This window comes from Phyllobates terribilis, unplaced genomic scaffold, assembly GCF_046119375.1.
Source record: "Phyllobates terribilis strain yellow unplaced genomic scaffold, ASM4611937v1 Scaffold_27__1_contigs__length_16484149, whole genome shotgun sequence".
Taxonomy (NCBI): Eukaryota; Metazoa; Chordata; class Amphibia; order Anura; family Dendrobatidae; genus Phyllobates; species Phyllobates terribilis.
This window is the reverse complement of record NW_027362787.1, coordinates 6230029-6253185: the sequence shown is the minus strand read 5'-3', so window position 1 is coordinate 6253185 and position 23157 is coordinate 6230029. Positions and strand designations below refer to the sequence as shown.

General features: G+C 44.5%; 14 non-coding genes across 14 annotated transcripts; all 14 read right to left on the bottom strand.

The window, feature by feature from the left end:
* Positions 1–60: 60 nt before the first annotated feature.
* On the bottom strand, positions 61–251 carry LOC141178490 (U2 spliceosomal RNA). The gene has a single exon (XR_012254770.1). It is a non-coding gene; the product is annotated as a U2 spliceosomal RNA (small nuclear RNA).
* A 1115-nt stretch (positions 252–1366) lies between these two features.
* LOC141178489 (U2 spliceosomal RNA) lies at positions 1367–1557 on the bottom strand. The gene has a single exon (XR_012254769.1). It is a non-coding gene; the product is annotated as a U2 spliceosomal RNA (small nuclear RNA).
* A 1115-nt stretch (positions 1558–2672) lies between these two features.
* Positions 2673–2863, bottom strand: LOC141178402 (U2 spliceosomal RNA). The gene has a single exon (XR_012254690.1). It is a non-coding gene; the product is annotated as a U2 spliceosomal RNA (small nuclear RNA).
* Positions 2864–3978: 1115 nt separating this feature from the next.
* Positions 3979–4169, bottom strand: LOC141178390 (U2 spliceosomal RNA). The gene has a single exon (XR_012254679.1). It is a non-coding gene; the product is annotated as a U2 spliceosomal RNA (small nuclear RNA).
* A 1115-nt stretch (positions 4170–5284) lies between these two features.
* On the bottom strand, positions 5285–5475 carry LOC141177484 (U2 spliceosomal RNA). The gene has a single exon (XR_012254074.1). It is a non-coding gene; the product is annotated as a U2 spliceosomal RNA (small nuclear RNA).
* Positions 5476–6590: 1115 nt separating this feature from the next.
* Positions 6591–6781, bottom strand: LOC141178488 (U2 spliceosomal RNA). Its single transcript, XR_012254768.1, has one exon. It is a non-coding gene; the product is annotated as a U2 spliceosomal RNA (small nuclear RNA).
* A 1118-nt stretch (positions 6782–7899) lies between these two features.
* Positions 7900–8090, bottom strand: LOC141178486 (U2 spliceosomal RNA). Its single transcript, XR_012254766.1, has one exon. It is a non-coding gene; the product is annotated as a U2 spliceosomal RNA (small nuclear RNA).
* Positions 8091–9205: 1115 nt separating this feature from the next.
* LOC141178484 (U2 spliceosomal RNA) lies at positions 9206–9396 on the bottom strand. Its single transcript, XR_012254765.1, has one exon. It is a non-coding gene; the product is annotated as a U2 spliceosomal RNA (small nuclear RNA).
* Positions 9397–10511: 1115 nt separating this feature from the next.
* On the bottom strand, positions 10512–10702 carry LOC141178483 (U2 spliceosomal RNA). Its single transcript, XR_012254764.1, has one exon. It is a non-coding gene; the product is annotated as a U2 spliceosomal RNA (small nuclear RNA).
* Positions 10703–11817: 1115 nt separating this feature from the next.
* LOC141177990 (U2 spliceosomal RNA) lies at positions 11818–12005 on the bottom strand. Its single transcript, XR_012254469.1, has one exon. It is a non-coding gene; the product is annotated as a U2 spliceosomal RNA (small nuclear RNA).
* A 6134-nt stretch (positions 12006–18139) lies between these two features.
* Positions 18140–18330, bottom strand: LOC141177456 (U2 spliceosomal RNA). Its single transcript, XR_012254049.1, has one exon. It is a non-coding gene; the product is annotated as a U2 spliceosomal RNA (small nuclear RNA).
* Positions 18331–19445: 1115 nt separating this feature from the next.
* Positions 19446–19636, bottom strand: LOC141178482 (U2 spliceosomal RNA). Its single transcript, XR_012254763.1, has one exon. It is a non-coding gene; the product is annotated as a U2 spliceosomal RNA (small nuclear RNA).
* Positions 19637–20751: 1115 nt separating this feature from the next.
* LOC141177394 (U2 spliceosomal RNA) lies at positions 20752–20942 on the bottom strand. Its single transcript, XR_012253992.1, has one exon. It is a non-coding gene; the product is annotated as a U2 spliceosomal RNA (small nuclear RNA).
* A 1115-nt stretch (positions 20943–22057) lies between these two features.
* On the bottom strand, positions 22058–22253 carry LOC141177777 (U2 spliceosomal RNA). Its single transcript, XR_012254331.1, has one exon. It is a non-coding gene; the product is annotated as a U2 spliceosomal RNA (small nuclear RNA).
* Positions 22254–23157: the final 904 nt, after the last annotated feature.

The window sequence follows — 23157 nt, the reverse complement described above, 5'->3', positions numbered from 1 at the left end:
AGCAAAATGAACAAAAAACATTGAATTCAATTCTTTCTGATTTTAGAAACTGCATTAAAGAAGGGGTGCACCGGTCCTGGAGATACTGCAATACCAGGTCAATGCGTGGAGTGGACAGAGCAAGCTCTTTTTCCATCTCCCTGTTCTAAAAATCCATTTAATATATGGTCCCCAGATAGGGGACGTATCAGATATTAAACTGATAAGAACAGATACTACACTTGATCTTAGCCAAAAGGCCGAGAAGCGATAACCAGAATTGGTTTCAAACTACGGAGCCACCCAAGGATCCTGAAAAGTCCATTTGTGGAGATGAGCTCCTGGACTCCCGTTAAGAAGACATGTTGTCAACCTCTAGATACCTTACATGCCTGCACTTTTCGGCTTGCTGCTGCTGCAATCCACGCGTTTTAGATCTGCATAACTCCACCTCTTTAAACACAGCACCTTCACCCCCTGCTGTTCCCACCCGCCTCAACACCGTTGAAAGGGAGGAGAACCAATTAAGGCGGGGGGTGGGGTGGAACGAGCAGCTGTCTACCCTTAGCAGGAGGGCTCTTGATTACATACCTCTCCTGCTGCTGCTGCTGCTGGCTGTCCAGCAGCAGACTGAAGGTGGCTGCTGCTGTGCACAGGTATATAAAGGCTCAGAGCCTATTATGACACGCGCAGCCAGCGTTCCATTGCCACATTCCATCTACTGCAGGCAGGATACCTGGCTGGCTGAATGTCGCTGAGAAGCTCACAGAGACCGCCATAAGCAACAGTTTAACAGAATGCCACAGACTAATCAACCAAACTTTTTGGGTTGGGTTCTCTTTTATAGTCTGCAGGCATTAAATGAAAGAAGTCAGTGTTCCAGCAGAAGGAGACAACGTTTCAGAAAAGGCATTGTAGCAAACCAAAAAAGAAATTTTAAGCGCAGCAGAGTAACCAGCGCACATACCTGTTAGCTCAGGTGAGTTTAAAAGGCTGCTGTTGATAACAAGGGCATTTGCTAAATAGATGGTGTGTGTGCAACAATATACTGAAAGGTCAATTATATTGTGCAGCTTATCTCACCACCTGTAGTTATTTAGGTGAAAGCTCCAAAATGCTTGCCTAATATGTCTGTTTATCCAAAAGGAAGTAAAAAGGAAGAGCTAGAAAGATAGCATTGCATCACATTACATGGCAATGCAATGCACAGTTGCTGAAGTTGAACCAAAATGAGATTGTAATCTGGCTTCTGCAACTTTGAACATGAAAAATCCAATGAGGAGAAGAAAAGCAAAGCCAAAGAGTCCATCCCAAAATCCGACAAACAAGCAAAATGAACAAAAAACATTGAATTCAATTCTTTCTGATTTTAGAAACTGCATTAAAGAAGGGGTGCACCGGTCCTGGAGATACTGCAATACCAGGTCAATGCGTGGAGTGGACAGAGCAAGCTCTTTTTCCATCTCCCTGTTCTAAAAATCCATTTAATATATGGTCCCCAGATAGGGGACGTATCAGATATTAAACTGATAAGAACAGATACTACACTTGATCTTAGCCAAAAGGCCGAGAAGCGATAACCAGAATTGGTTTCAAACTACGGAGCCACCCAAGGATCCTGAAAAGTCCATTTGTGGAGATGAGCTCCTGGACTCCCGTTAAGAAGACATGTTGTCAACCTCTAGATCCCTTACATGCCTGCACTTTTCGGCTTGCTGCTGCTGCAATCCACGCGTTTTAGATCTGCATAACTCCACCTCTTTAAACACAGCACCTTCACCCCCTGCTGTTCCCACCCGCCTCAACACCGTTGGAAGGGAGGAGAACCAATTAAGGCGGGGGGTGGGGTGGAACGAGCAGCTGTCTACCCTTAGCAGGAGGGCTCCTGATTACATACCTCTCCTGCTGCTGCTGCTGCTGGCTGTCCAGCAGCAGACTGAAGGTGGCTGCTGCTGTGCACAGGTATATAAAGGCTCAGAGCCTATTATGACACGCGCAGCCAGCGTTCCATTGCCACATTCCATCTACTGCAGGCAGGATACCTGGCTGGCTGAATGTCGCTGAGAAGCTCACAGAGACCGCCATAAGCAACAGTTTAACAGAATGCCACAGACTAATCAACCAAACTTTTTGGGTTGGGTTCTCTTTTATAGTCTGCAGGCATTAAATGAAAGAAGTCAGTGTTCCAGCAGAAGGAGACAACGTTTCAGAAAAGGCATTGTAGCAAACCAAAAAAGAAATTTTAAGCGCAGCAGAGTAACCAGCGCACATACCTGTTAGCTCAGGTGAGTTTAAAAGGCTGCTGTTGATAACAAGGGCATTTGCTAAATAGATGGTGTGTGTGCAACAATATACTGAAAGGTCAATTATATTGTGCAGCTTATCTCACCACCTGTAGTTATTTAGGTGAAAGCTCCAAAATGCTTGCCTAATATGTCTGTTTATCCAAAAGGAAGTAAAAAGGGAGAGCTAGAAAGATAGCATTGCATCACATTACATGGCAATGCAATGCACAGTTGCTGAAGTTGAACCAAAATGAGCTTGTAATCTGGCTTCTGCAACTTTGAACATGAAAAATCCAATGAGGAGAAGAAAAGCAAAGCCAAAGAGTCCATCCCAAAATCCGACAAACAAGCAAAATGAACAAAAAACATTGAATTCAATTCTTTCTGATTTTAGAAACTGCATTAAAGAAGGGGTGCACCGGTCCTGGAGATAATGCAATACCAGGTCAATGCGTGGAGTGGACAGAGCAAGCTCTTTTTCCATCTCCCTGTTCTAAAAATCCATTTAATATATGGTCCCCAGATAGGGGACGTATCAGATATTAAACTGATAAGAACAGATACTACACTTGATCTTAGCCAAAAGGCCGAGAAGCGATAACCAGAATTGGTTTCAAACTACGGAGCCACCCAAGGATCCTGAAAAGTCCATTTGTGGAGATGAGCTCCTGGACTCCCGTTAAGAAGACATGTTGTCAACCTCTAGATCCCTTACATGCCTGCACTTTTCGGCTTGCTGCTGCTGCAATCCACGCGTTTTAGATCTGCATAACTCCACCTCTTTAAACACAGCACCTTCACCCCCTGCTGTTCCCACCCGCCTCAACACCGTTGGAAGGGAGGAGAACCAATTAAGGCGGGGGGTGGGGTGGAACGAGCAGCTGTCTACCCTTAGCAGGAGGGCTCCTGATTACATACCTCTCCTGCTGCTGCTGCTGCTGGCTGTCCAGCAGCAGACTGAAGGTGGCTGCTGCTGTGCACAGGTATATAAAGGCTCAGAGCCTATTATGACACGCGCAGCCAGCATTCCATTGCCACATTCCATCTACTGCAGGCAGGATACCTGGCTGGCTGAATGTCGCTGAGAAGCTCACAGAGACCGCCATAAGCAACAGTTTAACAGAATGCCACAGACTAATCAACCAAACTTTTTGGGTTGGGTTCTCTTTTATAGTCTGCAGGCATTAAATGAAAGAAGTCAGTGTTCCAGCAGAAGGAGACAACGTTTCAGAAAAGGCATTGTAGCAAACCAAAAAAGAAATTTTAAGCGCAGCAGAGTAACCAGCGCACATACCTGTTAGCTCAGGTGAGTTTAAAAGGCTGCTGTTGATAACAAGGGCATTTGCTAAATAGATGGTGTGTGTGCAACAATATACTGAAAGGTCAATTATATTGTGCAGCTTATCTCACCACCTGTAGTTATTTAGGTGAAAGCTCCAAAATGCTTGCCTAATATGTCTGTTTATCCAAAAGGAAGTAAAAAGGGAGAGCTAGAAAGATAGCATTGCATCACATTACATGGCAATGCAATGCACAGTTGCTGAAGTTGAACCAAAATGAGCTTGTAATCTGGCTTCTGCAACTTTGAACATGAAAAATCCAATGAGGAGAAGAAAAGCAAAGCCAAAGAGTCCATCCCAAAATCCGACAAACAAGCAAAATGAACAAAAAACATTGAATTCAATTCTTTCTGATTTTAGAAACTGCATTAAAGAAGGGGTGCACCGGTCCTGGAGATAATGCAATACCAGGTCAATGCGTGGAGTGGACAGAGCAAGCTCTTTTTCCATCTCCCTGTTCTAAAAATCCATTTAATATATGGTCCCCAGATAGGGGACGTATCAGATATTAAACTGATAAGAACAGATACTACACTTGATCTTAGCCAAAAGGCCGAGAAGCGATAACCAGAATTGGTTTCAAACTACGGAGCCACCCAAGGATCCTGAAAAGTCCATTTGTGGAGATGAGCTCCTGGACTCCCGTTAAGAAGACATGTTGTCAACCTCTAGATCCCTTACATGCCTGCACTTTTCGGCTTGCTGCTGCTGCAATCCACGCGTTTTAGATCTGCATAACTCCACCTCTTTAAACACAGCACCTTCACCCCCTGCTGTTCCCACCCGCCTCAACACCGTTGGAAGGGAGGAGAACCAATTAAGGCGGGGGGTGGGGTGGAACGAGCAGCTGTCTACCCTTAGCAGGAGGGCTCCTGATTACATACCTCTCCTGCTGCTGCTGCTGCTGGCTGTCCAGCAGCAGACTGAAGGTGGCTGCTGCTGTGCACAGGTATATAAAGGCTCAGAGCCTATTATGACACGCGCAGCCAGCGTTCCATTGCCACATTCCATCTACTGCAGGCAGGATACCTGGCTGGCTGAATGTCGCTGAGAAGCTCACAGAGACCGCCATAAGCAACAGTTTAACAGAATGCCACAGACTAATCAACCAAACTTTTTGGGTTGGGTTCTCTTTTATAGTCTGCAGGCATTAAATGAAAGAAGTCAGTGTTCCAGCAGAAGGAGACAACGTTTCAGAAAAGGCATTGTAGCAAACCAAAAAAGAAATTTTAAGCGCAGCAGAGTAACCAGCGCACATACCTGTTAGCTCAGGTGAGTTTAAAAGGCTGCTGTTGATAACAAGGGCATTTGCTAAATAGATGGTGTGTGTGCAACAATATACTGAAAGGTCAATTATATTGTGCAGCTTATCTCACCACCTGTAGTTATTTAGGTGAAAGCTCCAAAATGCTTGCCTAATATGTCTGTTTATCCAAAAGGAAGTAAAAAGGGAGAGCTAGAAAGATAGCATTGCATCACATTACATGGCAATGCAATGCACAGTTGCTGAAGTTGAACCAAAATGAGCTTGTAATCTGGCTTCTGCAACTTTGAACATGAAAAATCCAATGAGGAGAAGAAAAGCAAAGCCAAAGAGTCCATCCCAAAATCCGACAAACAAGCAAAATGAACAAAAAACATTGAATTCAATTCTTTCTGATTTTAGAAACTGCATTAAAGAAGGGGTGCACCGGTCCTGGAGATACTGCAATACCAGGTCAATGCGTGGAGTGGACAGAGCAAGCTCTTTTTCCATCTCCCTGTTCTAAAAATCCATTTAATATATGGTCCCCAGATAGGGGACGTATCAGATATTAAACTGATAAGAACAGATACTACACTTGATCATAGCCAAAAGGCCGAGAAGCGATAACCAGAATTGGTTTCAAACTACGGAGCCACCCAAGGATCCTGAAAAGTCCATTTGTGGAGATGAGCTCCTGGACTCCCGTTAAGAAGACATGTTGTCAACCTCTAGATCCCTTACATGCCTGCACTTTTCGGCTTGCTGCTGCTGCAATCCACGCGTTTTAGATCTGCATAACTCCACCTCTTTAAACACAGCACCTTCACCCCCTGCTGTTCCCACCCGCCTCAACACCGTTGGAAGGGAGGAGAACCAATTAAGGCGGGGGGTGGGGTGGAACGAGCAGCTGTCTACCCTTAGCAGGAGGGCTCCTGATTACATACCTCTCCTGCTGCTGCTGCTGCTGGCTGTCCAGCAGCAGACTGAAGGTGGCTGCTGCTGTGCACAGGTATATAAAGGCTCAGAGCCTATTATGACACGCGCAGCCAGCGTTCCATTGCCACATTCCATCTACTGCAGGCAGGATACCTGGCTGGCTGAATGTCGCTGAGAAGCTCACAGAGACCGCCATAAGCAACAGTTTAACAGGATGCCACAGACTAATCAACCAAACTTTTTGGGTTGGGTTCTCTTTTATAGTCTGCAGGCATTAAATGAAAGAAGTCAGTGTTCCAGCAGAAGGAGACAACGTTTCAGAAAAGGCATTGTAGCAAACCAAAAAAGAAATTTTAAGCGCAGCAGAGTAACCAGCGCACATACCTGTTAGCTCAGGTGAGTTTAAAAGGCTGCTGTTGATAACAAGGGCATTTGCTAAATAGATGGTGTGTGTGCAACAATATACTGAAAGGTCAATTATATTGTGCAGCTTATCTCACCACCTGTAGTTATTTAGGTGAAAGCTCCAAAATGCTTGCCTAATATGTCTGTTTATCCAAAAGGAAGTAAAAAGGGAGAGCTAGAAAGATAGCATTGCATCACATTACATGGCAATGCAATGCACAGTTGCTGAAGTTGAACCAAAATGAGCTTGTAATCTGGCTTCTGCAACTTTGAACATGAAAAATCCAATGAGGAGAAGAAAAGCAAAGCCAAAGAGTCCATCCCAAAATCCGACAAACAAGCAAAATGAACAAAAAACATTGAATTCAATTCTTTCGGATTTTAGAAACTGCATTAAAGAAGGGGTGCACCGGTCCTGGAGATACTGCAATACCAGGTCAATGCGTGGAGTGGACAGAGCAAGCTCTTTTTCCATCTCCCTGTTCTAAAAATCCATTTAATATATGGTCCCCAGATAGGGGACGTATCAGATATTAAACTGATAAGAACAGATACTACACTTGATCTTAGCCAAAAGGCCGAGAAGCGATAACCAGAATTGGTTTCAAACTACGGAGCCACCCAAGGATCCTGAAAAGTCCATTTGTGGAGATGAGCTCCTGGACTCCCGTTAAGAAGACATGTTGTCAACCTCTAGACCCCTTACATGCCTGCACTTTTCGGCTTGCTGCTGCTGCAATCCACGCGTTTTAGATCTGCATAACTCCACCTCTTTAAACACAGCACCTTCACCCCCTGCTGTTCCCACCCGCCTCAACACCGTTGGAAGGGAGGAGAACCAATTAAGGCGGGGGGTGGGGTGGAACGAGCAGCTGTCTACCCTTAGCAGGAGGGCTCCTGATTACATACCTCTCCTGCTGCTGCTGCTGCTGCTGGCTGTCCAGCAGCAGACTGAAGGTGGCTGCTGCTGTGCACAGGTATATAAAGGCTCAGAGCCTATTATGACACGCGCAGCCAGCGTTCCATTGCCACATTCCATCTACTGCAGGCAGGATACCTGGCTGGCTGAATGTCGCTGAGAAGCTCACAGAGACCGCCATAAGCAACAGTTTAACAGAATGCCACAGACTAATCAACCAAACTTTTTGGGTTGGGTTCTCTTTTATAGTCTGCAGGCATTAAATGAAAGAAGTCAGTGTTCCAGCAGAAGGAGACAACGTTTCAGAAAAGGCATTGTAGCAAACCAAAAAAGAAATTTTAAGCGCAGCAGAGTAACCAGCGCACATACCTGTTAGCTCAGGTGAGTTTAAAAGGCTGCTGTTGATAACAAGGGCATTTGCTAAATAGATGGTGTGTGTGCAACAATATACTGAAAGGTCAATTATATTGTGCAGCTTATCTCACCACCTGTAGTTATTTAGGTGAAAGCTCCAAAATGCTTGCCTAATATGTCTGTTTATCCAAAAGGAAGTAAAAAGGGAGAGCTAGAAAGATAGCATTGCATCACATTACATGGCAATGCAATGCACAGTTGCTGAAGTTGAACCAAAATGAGCTTGTAATCTGGCTTCTGCAACTTTGAACATGAAAAATCCAATGAGGAGAAGAAAAGCAAAGCCAAAGAGTCCATCCCAAAATCCGACAAACAAGCAAAATGAACAAAAAACATTGAATTCAATTCTTTCTGATTTTAGAAACTGCATTAAAGAAGGGGTGCACCGGTCCTGGAGATACTGCAATACCAGGTCAATGCGTGGAGTGGACAGAGCAAGCTCTTTTTCCATCTCCCTGTTCTAAAAATCCATTTAATATATGGTCCCCAGATAGGGGACGTATCAGATATTAAACTGATAAGAACAGATACTACACTTGATCTTAGCCAAAAGGCCGAGAAGCGATAACCAGAATTGGTTTCAAACTACGGAGCCACCCAAGGATCCTGAAAAGTCCATTTGTGGAGATGAGCTCCTGGACTCCCGTTAAGAAGACATGTTGTCAACCTCTAGATCCCTTACATGCCTGCACTTTTCGGCTTGCTGCTGCTGCAATCCACGCGTTTTAGATCTGCATAACTCCACCTCTTTAAACACAGCACCTTCACCCCCTGCTGTTCCCACCCGCCTCAACACCGTTGGAAGGGAGGAGAACCAATTAAGGCGGGGGGTGGGGTGGAACGAGCAGCTGTCTACTCTTAGCAGGAGGGCTCCTGATTACATACCTCTCCTGCTGCTGCTGCTGCTGGCTGTCCAGCAGCAGACTGAAGGTGGCTGCTGCTGTGCACAGGTATATAAAGGCTCAGAGCCTATTATGACACGCGCAGCCAGCGTTCCATTGCCACATTCCATCTACTGCAGGCAGGATACCTGGCTGGCTGAATGTCGCTGAGAAGCTCACAGAGACCGCCATAAGCAACAGTTTAACAGAATGCCACAGACTAATCAACCAAACTTTTTGGGTTGGGTTCTCTTTTATAGTCTGCAGGCATTAAATGAAAGAAGTCAGTGTTCCAGCAGAAGGAGACAACGTTTCAGAAAAGGCATTGTAGCAAACCAAAAAAGAAATTTTAAGCGCAGCAGAGTAACCAGCGCACATACCTGTTAGCTCAGGTGAGTTTAAAAGGCTGCTGTTGATAACAAGGGCATTTGCTAAATAGATGGTGTGTGTGCAACAATATACTGAAAGGTCAATTATATTGTGCAGCTTATCTCACCACCTGTAGTTATTTAGGTGAAAGCTCCAAAATGCTTGCCTAATATGTCTGTTTATCCAAAAGGAAGTAAAAAGGGAGAGCTAGAAAGATAGCATTGCATCACATTACATGGCAATGCAATGCACAGTTGCTGAAGTTGAACCAAAATGAGCTTGTAATCTGGCTTCTGCAACTTTGAACATGAAAAATCCAATGAGGAGAAGAAAAGCAAAGCCAAAGAGTCCATCCCAAAATCCGACAAACAAGCAAAATGAACAAAAAACATTGAATTCAATTCTTTCTGATTTTAGAAACTGCATTAAAGAAGGGGTGCACCGGTCCTGGAGATACTGCAATACCAGGTCAATGCGTGGAGTGGACAGAGCAAGCTCTTTTTCCATCTCCCTGTTCTAAAAATCCATTTAATATATGGTCCCCAGATAGGGGACGTATCAGATATTAAACTGATAAGAACAGATACTACACTTGATCTTAGCCAAAAGGCCGAGAAGCGATAACCAGAATTGGTTTCAAACTACGGAGCCACCCAAGGATCCTGAAAAGTCCATTTGTGGAGATGAGCTCCTGGACTCCCGTTAAGAAGACATGTTGTCAACCTCTAGATCCCTTACATGCCTGCACTTTTCGGCTTGCTGCTGCTGCAATCCACGCGTTTTAGATCTGCATAACTCCACCTCTTTAAACACAGCACCTTCACCCCCTGCTGTTCCCACCCGCCTCAACACCGTTGGAAGGGAGGAGAACCAATTAAGGCGGGGGGTGGGGTGGAATGAGCAGCTGTCTACCCTTAGCAGGAGGGCTCCTGATTACATACCTCTCCTCCTGCTGCTGCTGCTGGCTGTCCAGCAGCAGACTGAAGGTGGCTGCTGCTGTGCACAGGTATATAAAGGCTCAGAGCCTATTATGACACGCGCAGCCAGCGTTCCATTGCCACATTCCATCTACTGCAGGCAGAATACCTGGCTGGCTGAATGTCGCTGAGAAGCTCACAGAGACCGCCATAAGCAACAGTTTAACAGAATGCCACAGACTAATCAACCAAACTTTTTGGGTTGGGTTCTCTTTTATAGTCTGCAGGCATTAAATGAAAGAAGTCAGTGTTCCAGCAGAAGGAGACAACGTTTCAGAAAAGGCATTGTAGCAAACCAAAAAAGAAATTTTAAGCGCAGCAGAGTAACCAGCGCACATACCTGTTAGCTCAGGTGAGTTTAAAAGGCTGCTGTTGATAACAAGGGCATTTGCTAAATAGATGGTGTGTGTGCAACAATATACTGAAAGGTCAATTATATTGTGCAGCTTATCTCACCACCTGTAGTTATTTAGGTGAAAGCTCCAAAATGCTTGCCTAATATGTCTGTTTATCCAAAAGGAAGTAAAAAGGGAGAGCTAGAAAGATAGCATTGCATCACATTACATGGCAATGCAATGCATAGTTGCTGAAGTTGAACCAAAATGAGCTTGTAATCTGGCTTCTGCAACTTTGAACATGAAAAATCCAATGAGGAGAAGAAAAGCAAAGCCAAAGAGTCCATCCCAAAATCCGACAAACAAGCAAAATGAACAAAAAACATTGAATTCAATTCTTTCTGATTTTAGAAACTGCATTAAAGAAGGGGTGCACCGGTCCTGGAGATACTGCAATACCAGGTCAATGCGTGGAGTGGACAGAGCAAGCTCTTTTTCCATCTCCCTGTTCTAAAAATCCATTTAATATATGGTCCCCAGATAGGGGACGTATCAGATATTAAACTGATAAGAACAGATACTACACTTGATCTTAGCCAAAAGGCCGAGAAGCGATAACCAGAATTGGTTTCAAACTACGGAGCCACCCAAGGATCCTGAAAAGTCCATTTGTGGAGATGAGCTCCTGGACTCCCGTTAAGAAGACATGTTGTCAACCTCTAGATCCCTTACATGCCTGCACTTTTCGGCTTGCTGCTGCTGCAATCCACGCGTTTTAGATCTGCATAACTCCACCTCTTTAAACACAGCACCTTCACCCCCTGCTGTTCCCACCCGCCTCAACACCGTTGGAAGGGAGGAGAACCAATTAAGGCGGGGGGTGGGGTGGAACGAGCAGCTGTCTACCCTTAGCAGGAGGGCTCCTGATTACATACCTCTCCTGCTGCTGCTGCTGCTGGCTGTCCAGCAGCAGACTGAAGGTGGCTGCTGCTGTGCACAGGTATATAAAGGCTCAGAGCCTATTATGACACGCGCAGCCAGCGTTCCATTGCCACATTCCATCTACTGCAGGCAGGATACCTGGCTGGCTGAATGTCGCTGAGAAGCTCACAGAGACCGCCATAAGCAACAGTTTAACAGAATGCCACAGACTAATCAACCAAACTTTTTGGGTTGGGTTCTCTTTTATAGTCTGCAGGCATTAAATGAAAGAAGTCAGTGTTCCAGCAGAAGGAGACAACGTTTCAGAAAAGGCATTGTAGCAAACCAAAAAAGAAATTTTAAGCGCAGCAGAGTAACCAGCGCACATACCTGTTAGCTCAGGTGAGTTTAAAAGGCTGCTGTTGATAACAAGGGCATTTGCTAAATAGATGGTGTGTGTGCAACAATATACTGAAAGGTCAATTATATTGTGCAGCTTATCTCACCACCTGTAGTTATTTAGGTGAAAGCTCCAAAATGCTTGCCTAATATGTCTGTTTATCCAAAAGGAAGTAAAAAGGGAGAGCTAGAAAGATAGCATTGCATCACATTACATGGCAATGCAATGCACAGTTGCTGAAGTTGAACCAAAATGAGCTTGTAATCTGGCTTCTGCAACTTTGAGCATGAAAAATCCAATGAGGAGAAGAAAAGCAAAGCCAAAGAGTCCATCCCAAAATCCGACAAACAAGCAAAATGAACAAAAAACATTGAATTCAATTCTTTCTGATTTTAGAAACTGCATTAAAGAAGGGGTGCACCGGTCCTGGAGATACTGCAATACCAGGTCAATGCGTGGAGTGGACAGAGCAAGCTCTTTTTCCATCTCCCTGTTCTAAAAATCCATTTAATAATGGTCCCCAGATAGGGGACGTATCAGATATTAAACTGATAAGAACAGATTTTTTTTTTTTTTTTCTTTTCCCTCAGATGGGGAAATCCACGGTCTATAGTCACGACCAAAGGAACTTCCTTCCAAACAGCTGCATCATCTCAACGACACAAATGCTGCTCCCATCATCACCGGAAAAATTTTTATTTCTTCTTTTTAAACCTTACACAGAAAACAAGATCAAGAAGTATTTACAAAATATCTCCACTTTTTAACTTTCCATATTCCCTCCGCATCCACTTCCCCTCTCCTCTTTTTGTCCCATAAGAAACACACATACATCTTCCCCATAATCACCTTCACACTATCCTTTACAGCAATTTCCTTCCTTTTAAACACATACACATTCCTCACATCCCATAACACTTCCTTTATACACGCAAGCATCAACCACAAGACTCTTTCCTTCGTCCCATCACATATTCCCAAACCAAACATAAACAACTCAAAGGACAACAAATTCACACCACACAATTCTTTACACAAAGGCCCCATTCTCCCAATCACATCTCTAGCATACTGGCAATTCCAAAAAACATGCAACACACTTTCCCTTCCACCACAGCCATTTCTTGGACACGTTTCACTCCTCACTAAACCTCTATTCCTCTGAAACTCTCTTACTGGCAACACTCCATGCAAAGACTGCCACACAACCTCACTCTGCTTATTTGTCATACCACCCATCCGCACCTTCTTCCATACTTTTTGCACATCACACCCTCTCACCAAATTTATTCCACTCTCCATTTCTCTACACTCAATCATCCTGTACACAGCCTTCTTATTTCCCAACAACCTCACATCCACATCACACAACTCATACTTCACCAAAAACTTATAAACCCACACATACCACACGGGCACCTCAAAAGCAACCGGACACCGCAAATCCCTCTCTCTCCACTTCAAACGAAAAGAATAAGCCCCAAATAAATATCCACACATACATGAAAACTTTCCATCGCCCATAATCACTTTCAGCACAAACACCACAATATTCACACCCAAAAAAACTTCTAAATTTGGAAAACCCAAACCACCTTTCTCCATACGCTTCACCAACACTTCCCTCCGCGCCCTCTCCATTTTAGAATTCCACAAAAAAACAAACAAAATCCTATTCAATCCTCTCAAAACCATATAACCTGGTGGAAACACAACTGCAACATCTAAAAAAATAGGCAACACCACGCTTTTAATGACTAAGATTTTTCCAAAGAAAGTAAGGCTTCTCAACTTCCAAAAACATAACTTCTTTTCAACCTTCTCTTTCGCGTCATCCCAACTTTCTTTCCCATCCAATCTTTCTGAAAACTTCACTCCCAAAACCTTAATGGGCCCATTCACTACGTTCACACCTACATCTCTACTCAAAATACCACTTCCAAAAACCTTACACTCACTCTTTTCCCAATTCACTTTAAATGCAGACGCACCACAAAAGATAGACACTAACAACTTCACCCGCCTCACCGAACATTCAGAATCACATAATACACACACGTCATCCATATAACCACTCACCTTCCACTCTCTTCCTCCACCTCCCGGCACTTGCACACCTCGAACCACTTTATCCTTCCTCAACATACACAACAAAGGTTCAATTGCACAAATAAAAGCCACAGGGGATAACGGACACCCCTGCCTCACGCCCGAATGCACATTCACTCTCCTACCGACATAACCGTTCATTAAAACACAACTATAAATATCTGTATATAGACTTCTCACTCTCCCAACAAAATCAGCAGGAAAACCCATTCTCAGCAACACTCTAAACAAAAAACCATGCGACAACCTATCATACGCCTTTTCAAAATCCAGGCTCAACAAAAACACACTCTTCTTCCGGCTCATACAATCCCATAGACAATCTCTCAATATACACACACACTCGTGAATCCGTCTCCCAGGTACTGCACAACACTGCTCATCCCCAATCACACTCTCTATCACATCACGCATCCTATTTGCCATTAATTTTGCGTAGATCTTATAATCACAGTTCAATAATGTTATTGACCTCCAGTTTTTCAGACTCTTCAAATCACCCTTTTTCGGAATCAATACAACCATACCTGCACGCATACTACCTGCCACCTCCATATTTTCCCACATATACTTACAAAAATCCACAAAATCACTCCCAATCACATCCCACATAATGCGGTAAAATTCTACTGGAAGACCATCCCCCCCCGGCGTCTTATTCAAAGCCATACTACACATAACCTTCCATACTTCATCACTTGTCACAGCATCCATCACCCTCTCTCTTTCCGCCTCATTCAATTTACTCTCTAACGTACTCAAAACATCATTCTCCAAACACTCATCCCTCCACTTTACAGCATACAAATCCTCATAAAACTTTGCCACTTCCTCACACATATCCTCTCCACTCACCTCGCTTCCATCTGCTCCATTCAACACACACATATTTTGCTTTTTCCCAAAAACCTTCTTGAAAAAAAAACGTGAACATTTTTCATCATACTCCAAATTATCAACTTTTGCTCTAAAGACAATACTCCTCCCTTTTTCCAACAAGAACTCATGAACCTCCTTTTTCACTTGTAAAATATCCTCCTCCACCTCCATCCCTCCCTCCCTCAATTTATACAAGAAACTTAAACGTGCATTTAAACTCACAAAATGTCTCCTCTTGACTGCTGCCATCTTATAACCCAAATTTTTGAAAAAATTTTTTGTCTGTTTTTTAACCCAATCCCACCACCCACAAACATTCCCAAAACCATTTTTACACTCACACCACTCCTCATACCGTCTTGCATATTCCTTTCTTACTTCCTCATACTCCAATAACTTAACATTCAACTTCCACAAACCTTTCCCAAACACCCCATTCACATTCACATCCAACTCACACGACATGCACACATGATCTGAAAACAAAACATTCTCCTGCTTATAGTCAACAGGAATCATATTTTTTGAAATAAAACAGTAATCCAATCTAGATTGTATTCTTCCACTTTCGGAAAAGAAGGTATTTAACAAAGGCCTCACTTTACATACACTTTGCATATCATGCAAATCAAAATCACTAACCAACTCTAACAAAGTTTTCCCAGACACATCCACATTCACTCTCCCCACATCACAATTCATATCACCCACAATCACCACAGGCATTCTTCCCGGAACAAAAAGTTTAATTTTTTCAAATAACTTTTTCCGGTCATTTTTCTCCACCGGCGCATAAACATTAATAACACAAAATTTAACATTTTTATACTCAAAATTTGCTAAAATGCACCTCCCCACATCAATCACCACATAATCACTCAAAACCACCTCCCTCCCTTTAACTAAAATCCCCACACCATCATTTTTATTACATGCACTCCCCGACCACACAGATGCTCCATGAGACCATTCATCTCCTCTCACCCCATCCACCACTCCACACTCTTGCAAACAAAAAATCGATGCATTCTTCATAGCCAAAAAATCAAAAATTGCAGCCCTCCTGGCCTTATTTTTAAACACTCTCACATTTTGTGAAATTATAGTAAAACCCATTTTTTCCTTTTTTAAACCTCCTAAAAAAAAACGAAAACAGAAAAGTTACAAAAACACTACAAAAACTCCACTCACAAGAAAAAGCCTTTGACTTAAGTCAAAGCTTATAATAGGCATTATCACGCATATTGCAAGGCAACCTTAACCAGCACCCCCACTATCTTCTTCCACCATCTGAACCGAGCAACTCGTTTCCGAGCCGCTAGCAGCATCACCATCACCCCACCTTGCTTTCTTGGCACCCACTTTTCGCTGCGGTGCCTTGATATCTTCTTCATCATTTGCCCCACCACCCTCCCTGTGACACTTTCTACTCCCCCCACCCTCATCGGAGAAGTACTCCTCAATATTCTCAGGATCTGAAGGGTGTGATGACCCTTCCCCAGTTTCCATACAATCTGCAGCATCTACAGCGTCCTGAAAGTCCAACGTATCCGGACACCTTCCTTCTCCCGCTGCATTCATCTGCCCCTCCATTCTCCTCAATTCTTTCACAAGCTCCTTCTCCATTTTAGGTGCCATTTCTCCTTCTGGTAAGCAGGCCTCAGACTCACAGTTTCAGGGGCAGACCTTTCACTCCGCCTCCTCTGCTCTCTCTCCATTCTAGCAGTTTCTCTTTCTATCTGCTGCAAAACCCTCCTCTCCTCCTCCTCCTTCTTCCTCTCCTTATCAGTTTTCCTGGGCACACCCTGCGGGCAATCTTTAAACATGTGCTCACCACTTCCACACATGTCACAAGCCTTGGGCTTCGGGCACGCACTTGCCACATGCCCCTCCTCTTTGCAGTTACGGCAACATTGCCCTTTCTTACATGCATCCTGCACATGTCCAAAGCAGTAACATTTCCTGCAATACATAGGCTGCCCTACATAGTAAAGGAAGCCCCTATGTCCCGCCACAGAAAAATTTGCAGGAGGATGTCTAAAGCCTCCCACACTTCCAGGATCCTTCTTCAGTTTCACCCGAAACTTGTATTTGCAGTTGAAAATACCTAAAGAATTAAACTGCTTTTCCCCTTTACGCACATAATCACAGTACCGTGCAAGGAAGCCTTCAAGCAATGCTGGCTCAGTAAAAGGGTTATAAACTGTTACCCACACAATCTTTTCTTGAAGTCCAAACAAGGGTTCAAACCACACCCCTTCCAAAAAAGGATCATCAGTGTGACTCCGAAGCCACTCAAACACATCAAGGCAGGTATTTTCTTCTACAAAAGTCACGTCATATGTACCTGATTTAGGAAACTCGTTGACGCTGTAGAAGTCGCCTGGTTTTGCTCCAGCTTTTCCTTCCAAAAGTTTCTCCACGATGAAGGACACATTATTCCTCTCGGAAACTGATGGATCCACTCCAATTCGGATAGTATTCTTCACGAAGTTCATCTTCAAAACCTGTCGGTATATTACCACAGAAAATCGCCAAATCCTTTCGCAAAAAGGCCTGGATTCCTCCAGAGAACTCGCACCTATCAGGCTGCAACCAAATGGTCTTAGCCAAAAGGCCGAGAAGCGATAACCAGAATTGGTTTCAAACTACGGAGCCACCCAAGGATCCTGAAAAGTCCATTTGTGGAGATGAGCTCCTGGACTCCCGTTAAGAAGACATGTTGTCAACCTCTAGATCCCTTACATGCCTGCACTTTTCGGCTTGCTGCTGCTGCAATCCACGCGTTTTAGATCTGCATAACTCCACCTCTTTAAACACAGCACCTTCACCCCCTGCTGTTCCCACCCGCCTCAACACCGTTGGAAGGGAGGAGAACCAATTAAGGCGGGGGGTGGGGTGGAACGAGCAGCTGTCTACCCTTAGCAGGAGGGCTCCTGATTACATACCTCTCCTGCTGCTGCTGCTGCTGGCTGTCCAGCAGCAGACTGAAGGTGGCTGCTGCTGTGCACAGGTATATAAAGGCTCAGAGCCTATTATGACACGCGCAGCCAGCGTTCCATTGCCACATTCCATCTACTGCAGGCAGGATACCTGGCTGGCTGAATGTCGCTGAGAAGCTCACAGAGACCGCCATAAGCAACAGTTTAACAGAATGCCACAGACTAATCAACCAAACTTTTTGGGTTGGGTTCTCTTTTATAGTCTGCAGGCATTAAATGAAAGAAGTCAGTGTTCCAGCAGAAGGAGACAACGTTTCAGAAAAGGCATTGTAGCAAACCAAAAAAGAAATTTTAAGCGCAGCAGAGTAACCAGCGCACATACCTGTTAGCTCAGGTGAGTTTAAAAGGCTGCTGTTGATAACAAGGGCATTTGCTAAATAGATGGTGTGTGTGCAACAATATACTGAAAGGTCAATTATATTGTGCAGCTTATCTCACCACCTGTAGTTATTTAGGTGAAAGCTCCAAAATGCTTGCCTAATATGTCTGTTTATCCAAAAGGAAGTAAAAAGGGAGAGCTAGAAAGATAGCATTGCATCACATTACATGGCAATGCAATGCACAGTTGCTGAAGTTGAACCAAAATGAGCTTGTAATCTGGCTTCTGCAACTTTGAACATGAAAAATCCAATGAGGAGAAGAAAAGCAAAGCCAAAGAGTCCATCCCAAAATCCGACAAACAAGCAAAATGAACAAAAAACATTGAATTCAATTCTTTCTGATTTTAGAAACTGCATTAAAGAAGGGGTGCACCGGTCCTGGAGATACTGCAATACCAGGTCAATGCGTGGAGTGGACAGAGCAAGCTCTTTTTCCATCTCCCTGTTCTAAAAATCCATTTATTATATGGTCCCCAGATAGGGGACGTATCAGATATTAAACTGATAAGAACAGATACTACACTTGATCTTAGCCAAAAGGCCGAGAAGCGATAACCAGAATTGGTTTCAAACTACGGAGCCACCCAAGGATCCTGAAAAGTCCATTTGTGGAGATGAGCTCCTGGACTCCCGTTAAGAAGACATGTTGTCAACCTCTAGATCCCTTACATGCCTGCACTTTTCGGCTTGCTGCTGCTGCAATCCACGCGTTTTAGATCTGCATAACTCCACCTCTTTAAACACAGCACCTTCACCCCCTGCTGTTCCCACCCGCCTCAACACCGTTGGAAGGGAGGAGAACCAATTAAGGCGGGGGGTGGGGTGGAACGAGCAGCTGTCTACCCTTAGCAGGAGGGCTCCTGATTACATACCTCTCCTGCTGCTGCTGCTGCTGGCTGTCCAGCAGCAGACTGAAGGTGGCTGCTGCTGTGCACAGGTATATAAAGGCTCAGAGCCTATTATGACACGCGCAGCCAGCGTTCCATTGCCACATTCCATCTACTGCAGGCAGGATACCTGGCTGGCTGAATGTCGCTGAGAAGCTCACAGAGACCGCCATAAGCAACAGTTTAACAGAATGCCACAGACTAATCAACCAAACTTTTTGGGTTGGGTTCTCTTTTATAGTCTGCAGGCATTAAATGAAAGAAGTCAGTGTTCCAGCAGAAGGAGACAACGTTTCAGAAAAGGCATTGTAGCAAACCAAAAAAGAAATTTTAAGCGCAGCAGAGTAACCAGCGCACATACCTGTTAGCTCAGGTGAGTTTAAAAGGCTGCTGTTGATAACAAGGGCATTTGCTAAATAGATGGTGTGTGTGCAACAATATACTGAAAGGTCAATTATATTGTGCAGCTTATCTCACCACCTGTAGTTATTTAGGTGAAAGCTCCAAAATGCTTGCCTAATATGTCTGTTTATCCAAAAGGAAGTAAAAAGGGAGAGCTAGAAAGATAGCATTGCATCACATTACATGGCAATGCAATGCACAGTTGCTGAAGTTGAACCAAAATGAGCTTGTAATCTGGCTTCTGCAACTTTGAACATGAAAAATCCAATGAGGAGAAGAAAAGCAAAGCCAAAGAGTCCATCCCAAAATCCGACAAACAAGCAAAATGAACAAAAAACATTGAATTCAATTCTTTCTGATTTTAGAAACTGCATTAAAGAAGGGGTGCACCGGTCCTGGAGATACTGCAATACCAGGTCAATGCGTGGAGTGGACAGAGCAAGCTCTTTTTCCATCTCCCTGTTCTAAAAATCCATTTAATATATGGTCCCCAGATAGGGGACGTATCAGATATTAAACTGATAAGAACAGATACTACACTTGATCTTAGCCAAAAGGCCGAGAAGCGATAACCAGAATTGGTTTCAAACTACGGAGCCACCCAAGGATCCTGAAAAGTCCATTTGTGGAGATGAGCTCCTGGACTCCCGTTAAGAAGACATGTTGTCAACCTCTAGATCCCTTACATGCCTGCACTTTTCGGCTTGCTGCTGCTGCAATCCACGCGTTTTAGATCTGCATAACTCCACCTCTTTAAACACAGCACCTTCACCCCCTGCTGTTCCCACCCGCCTCAACACCGTTGGAAGGGAGGAGAACCAATTAAGGCGGGGGGTGGGGTGGAACGAGCAGCTGTCTACCCTTAGCAGGAGGGCTCCTGATTACATACCTCTCCTGCTGCTGCTGCTGCTGGCTGTCCAGCAGCAGACTGAAGGTGGCTGCTGCTGTGCACAGGTATATAAAGGCTCAGAGCCTATTATGACACGCGCAGCCAGCGTTCCATTGCCACATTCCATCTACTGCAGGCAGGATACCTGGCTGGCTGAATGTCGCTGAGAAGCTCACAGAGACCGCCATAAGCAACAGTTTAACAGAATGTCACAGACTAATCAACCAAACTTTTTGGATTGGGTTCTCTTTTATAGTCTGCAGGCATTAAATGAAAGAAGTCAGTGTTCCAGCAGAAGGAGACAACGTTTCAGAAAAGGCATTGTAGCAAACCAAAAAAGAAATTTTAAGCGCAGCAGAGTAACCAGCGCACATACCTGTTAGCTCAGGTGAGTTTAAAAGGCTGCTGTTGATAACAAGGGCATTTGCTAAATAGATGGTGTGTGTGCAACAATATACTGAAAGGTCAATTATATTGTGCAGCTTATCTCACCACCTGTAGATATTTAGGTGAAAGCTCCAAAATGCTTGCCTAATATGTCTGTTTATCCAAAAGGAAGTAAAAAGGGAGAGCTAGAAAGATAGCATTGCATCACATTACATGGCAATGCAATGCACAGTTGCTGAAGTTGAACCAAAATGAGCTTGTAATCTGGCTTCCGCAACTTTGAACATGAAAAATCCAATGAGGAGAAGAAAAGCAAAGCCAAAGAGTCCATCCCAAAATCCGACAAACAAGCAAAATGAACAAAAAACATTGAATTCAATTCTTTCTGATTTTAGAAACTGCATTAAAGAAGGGGTGCACCAGTCCTGGAGATACTGCAATACCAGGTCAATGCGTGGAGTGGACAGAGCAAGCTCTTTTTCCATCTCCCTGTTCTAAAAATCCATTTAATATATGGTCCCCAGATAGGGGACGTATCAGATATTAAACTGATAAGAACAGATACTACACTTGATCTTAGCCAAAAGGCCGAGAAGCGATAACCAGAATTGGTTTCAAACTACGGAGCCACCCAAGGATCCTGAAAAGTCCATTTGTGGAGATGAGCTCCTGGACTCCCGTTAAGAAGACATGTTGTCAACCTGTAGATCCCTTACATGCCTGCACTTTTCGGCTTGCTGCTGCTGCAATCCACGCGTTTTAGATCTGCATAACTCCACCTCTTTAAACACAGCACCTTCACCCCCTGCTGTTCCCACCCGCCTCAACACCGTTGGAAGGGAGGAGAACCAATTAAGGCGGGGGGTGGGGTGGAACGAGCAGCTGTCTAGCCTTAGCAGGAGGGCTCCTGATTACATACCTCTCCTGCTGCTGCTGCTGCTGGCTGTCCAGCAGCAGACTGAAGGTGGCTGCTGCTGTGCACAGGTATATAAAGGCTCAGAGCCTATTATGACACGCGCAGCCAGCGTTCCATTGCCACATTCCATCTACTGCAGGCAGGATACCTGGCTGGCTGAATGTCGCTGAGAAGCTCACAGAGACCGCCATAAGCAACAGTTTAACAGAATGCCACAGACTAATCAACCAAACTTTTTGGGTTGGGTTCTCTTTTATAGTCTGCAGGCATTAAATGAAAGAAGTCAGTGTTCCAGCAGAAGGAGACAACGTTTCAGAAAAGGCATTGTAGCAAACCAAAAAAGAAATTTTAAGCGCAGCAGAGTAACCAGCGCACATACCTGTTAGCTCAGGTGAGTTTAAAAGGCTGCTGTTGATAACAAGGGCATTTGCTAAATAGATGGTGTGTGTGCAACAATATACTGAAAGGTCAATTATATTGTGCAGCTTATCTCACCACCTGTAGTTATTTAGGTGAAAGCTCCAAAATGCTTGCCTAATATGTCTGTTTATTCAAAAGGAAGTAAAAAGGGAGAGCTAGAAAGATAGCATTGCATCACATTACATGGCAATGCAATGCACAGTTGCTGAAGTTGAACCAAAATGAGCTTGTAATCTGGCTTCTGCAACTTTGAACATGAAAAATCCAATGAGGAGAAGAAAAGCAAAGCCAAAGAGTCCATCCCAAAATCCGACAAACAAGCAAAATGAACAAAAAACATTGAATTCAATTCTTTCTGATTTTAGAAACTGCATTAAAGAAGGGGTGCACCGGTCCTGGAGATACTGCAATACCAGGTCAATGCGTGGAGTGGACAGAGCAAGCTCTTTTTCCATCTCCCTGTTCTAAAAATCCATTTAATATATGGTCCCCAGATAGGGGACGTATCAGATATTAAACTGATAAGAACAGATTTTTTTTTGGTTGAATATATCTTTTATTAGCACAAAAAATAAGTTAACAGACAGTGTACAGTGCCGCAGCCCAGTACACACAGAATTCTACATCATATTTACATAGCATGAGGATACGACGCACTAACTAGACACATCACACCCCTATGCTACACAAAACACTCAATCCGAAAGAAAAAGCATGTCAATCAATACAGTACAACGAACCGTGATAAGGGATGGGGATTGGGAAAAAGGGGATGGGGAGGGGAAAATCACAGGCCCGAAGCTTTATTGAAAGACAAGACACATAAGGGGAGAGGGGGAGGAGGGGTTTAGTCCTCATCCTCGTCCTCCGGACCGTCCACGATGGAATAGTCTCTGAGCAGGCTGTGGATCAGCCTGCGGCAGTCCTGGATGGACATCCTCTCCCTCCTCAAGATGAGCCGGTTCCTGGCGACCCAAACGGCATCCTTGAAGCAGTTCATAAGGCGCCAAGCCTCCTGGATGGCTCCGACGGTATGAACCCCAGGGAAGAGTCCGTAAAGCACAGAATGGTGCGATAGGCTCGCCCTGGGGACAGAGTTCCTCAGGTCGTCCTCAAGGGCAGTCAACAGGCGCTGTGCAAATCCGCAGTCCCAAAAAGTGTGCAAAGATGTTTCCTCCACGAAGGGGCACCTTGGGCAGTACCGGGTCTTGCACAGGTTCCGGGCATGCATAAATGACCGGACGGGCAGTCCGCCCTGAATCGCCATCCACGAAAAGTCCTTGTGCCCGTTGGTCAGCCTGTCAGACGACACATTTGTCCACACAGTCTCCAGCGTGTCCTGGTGAAGTCCTGTGATGTTCTCCACGTCATCCTTGGCTCTGATGAGCTTGTGGATAGTTTTGGGCTTCCACAAGTCGGGCTTGAGTCCCTCCAGTTGATGTTCCCCCACAAATCGAACGACGTCTCCGTAGAACCATG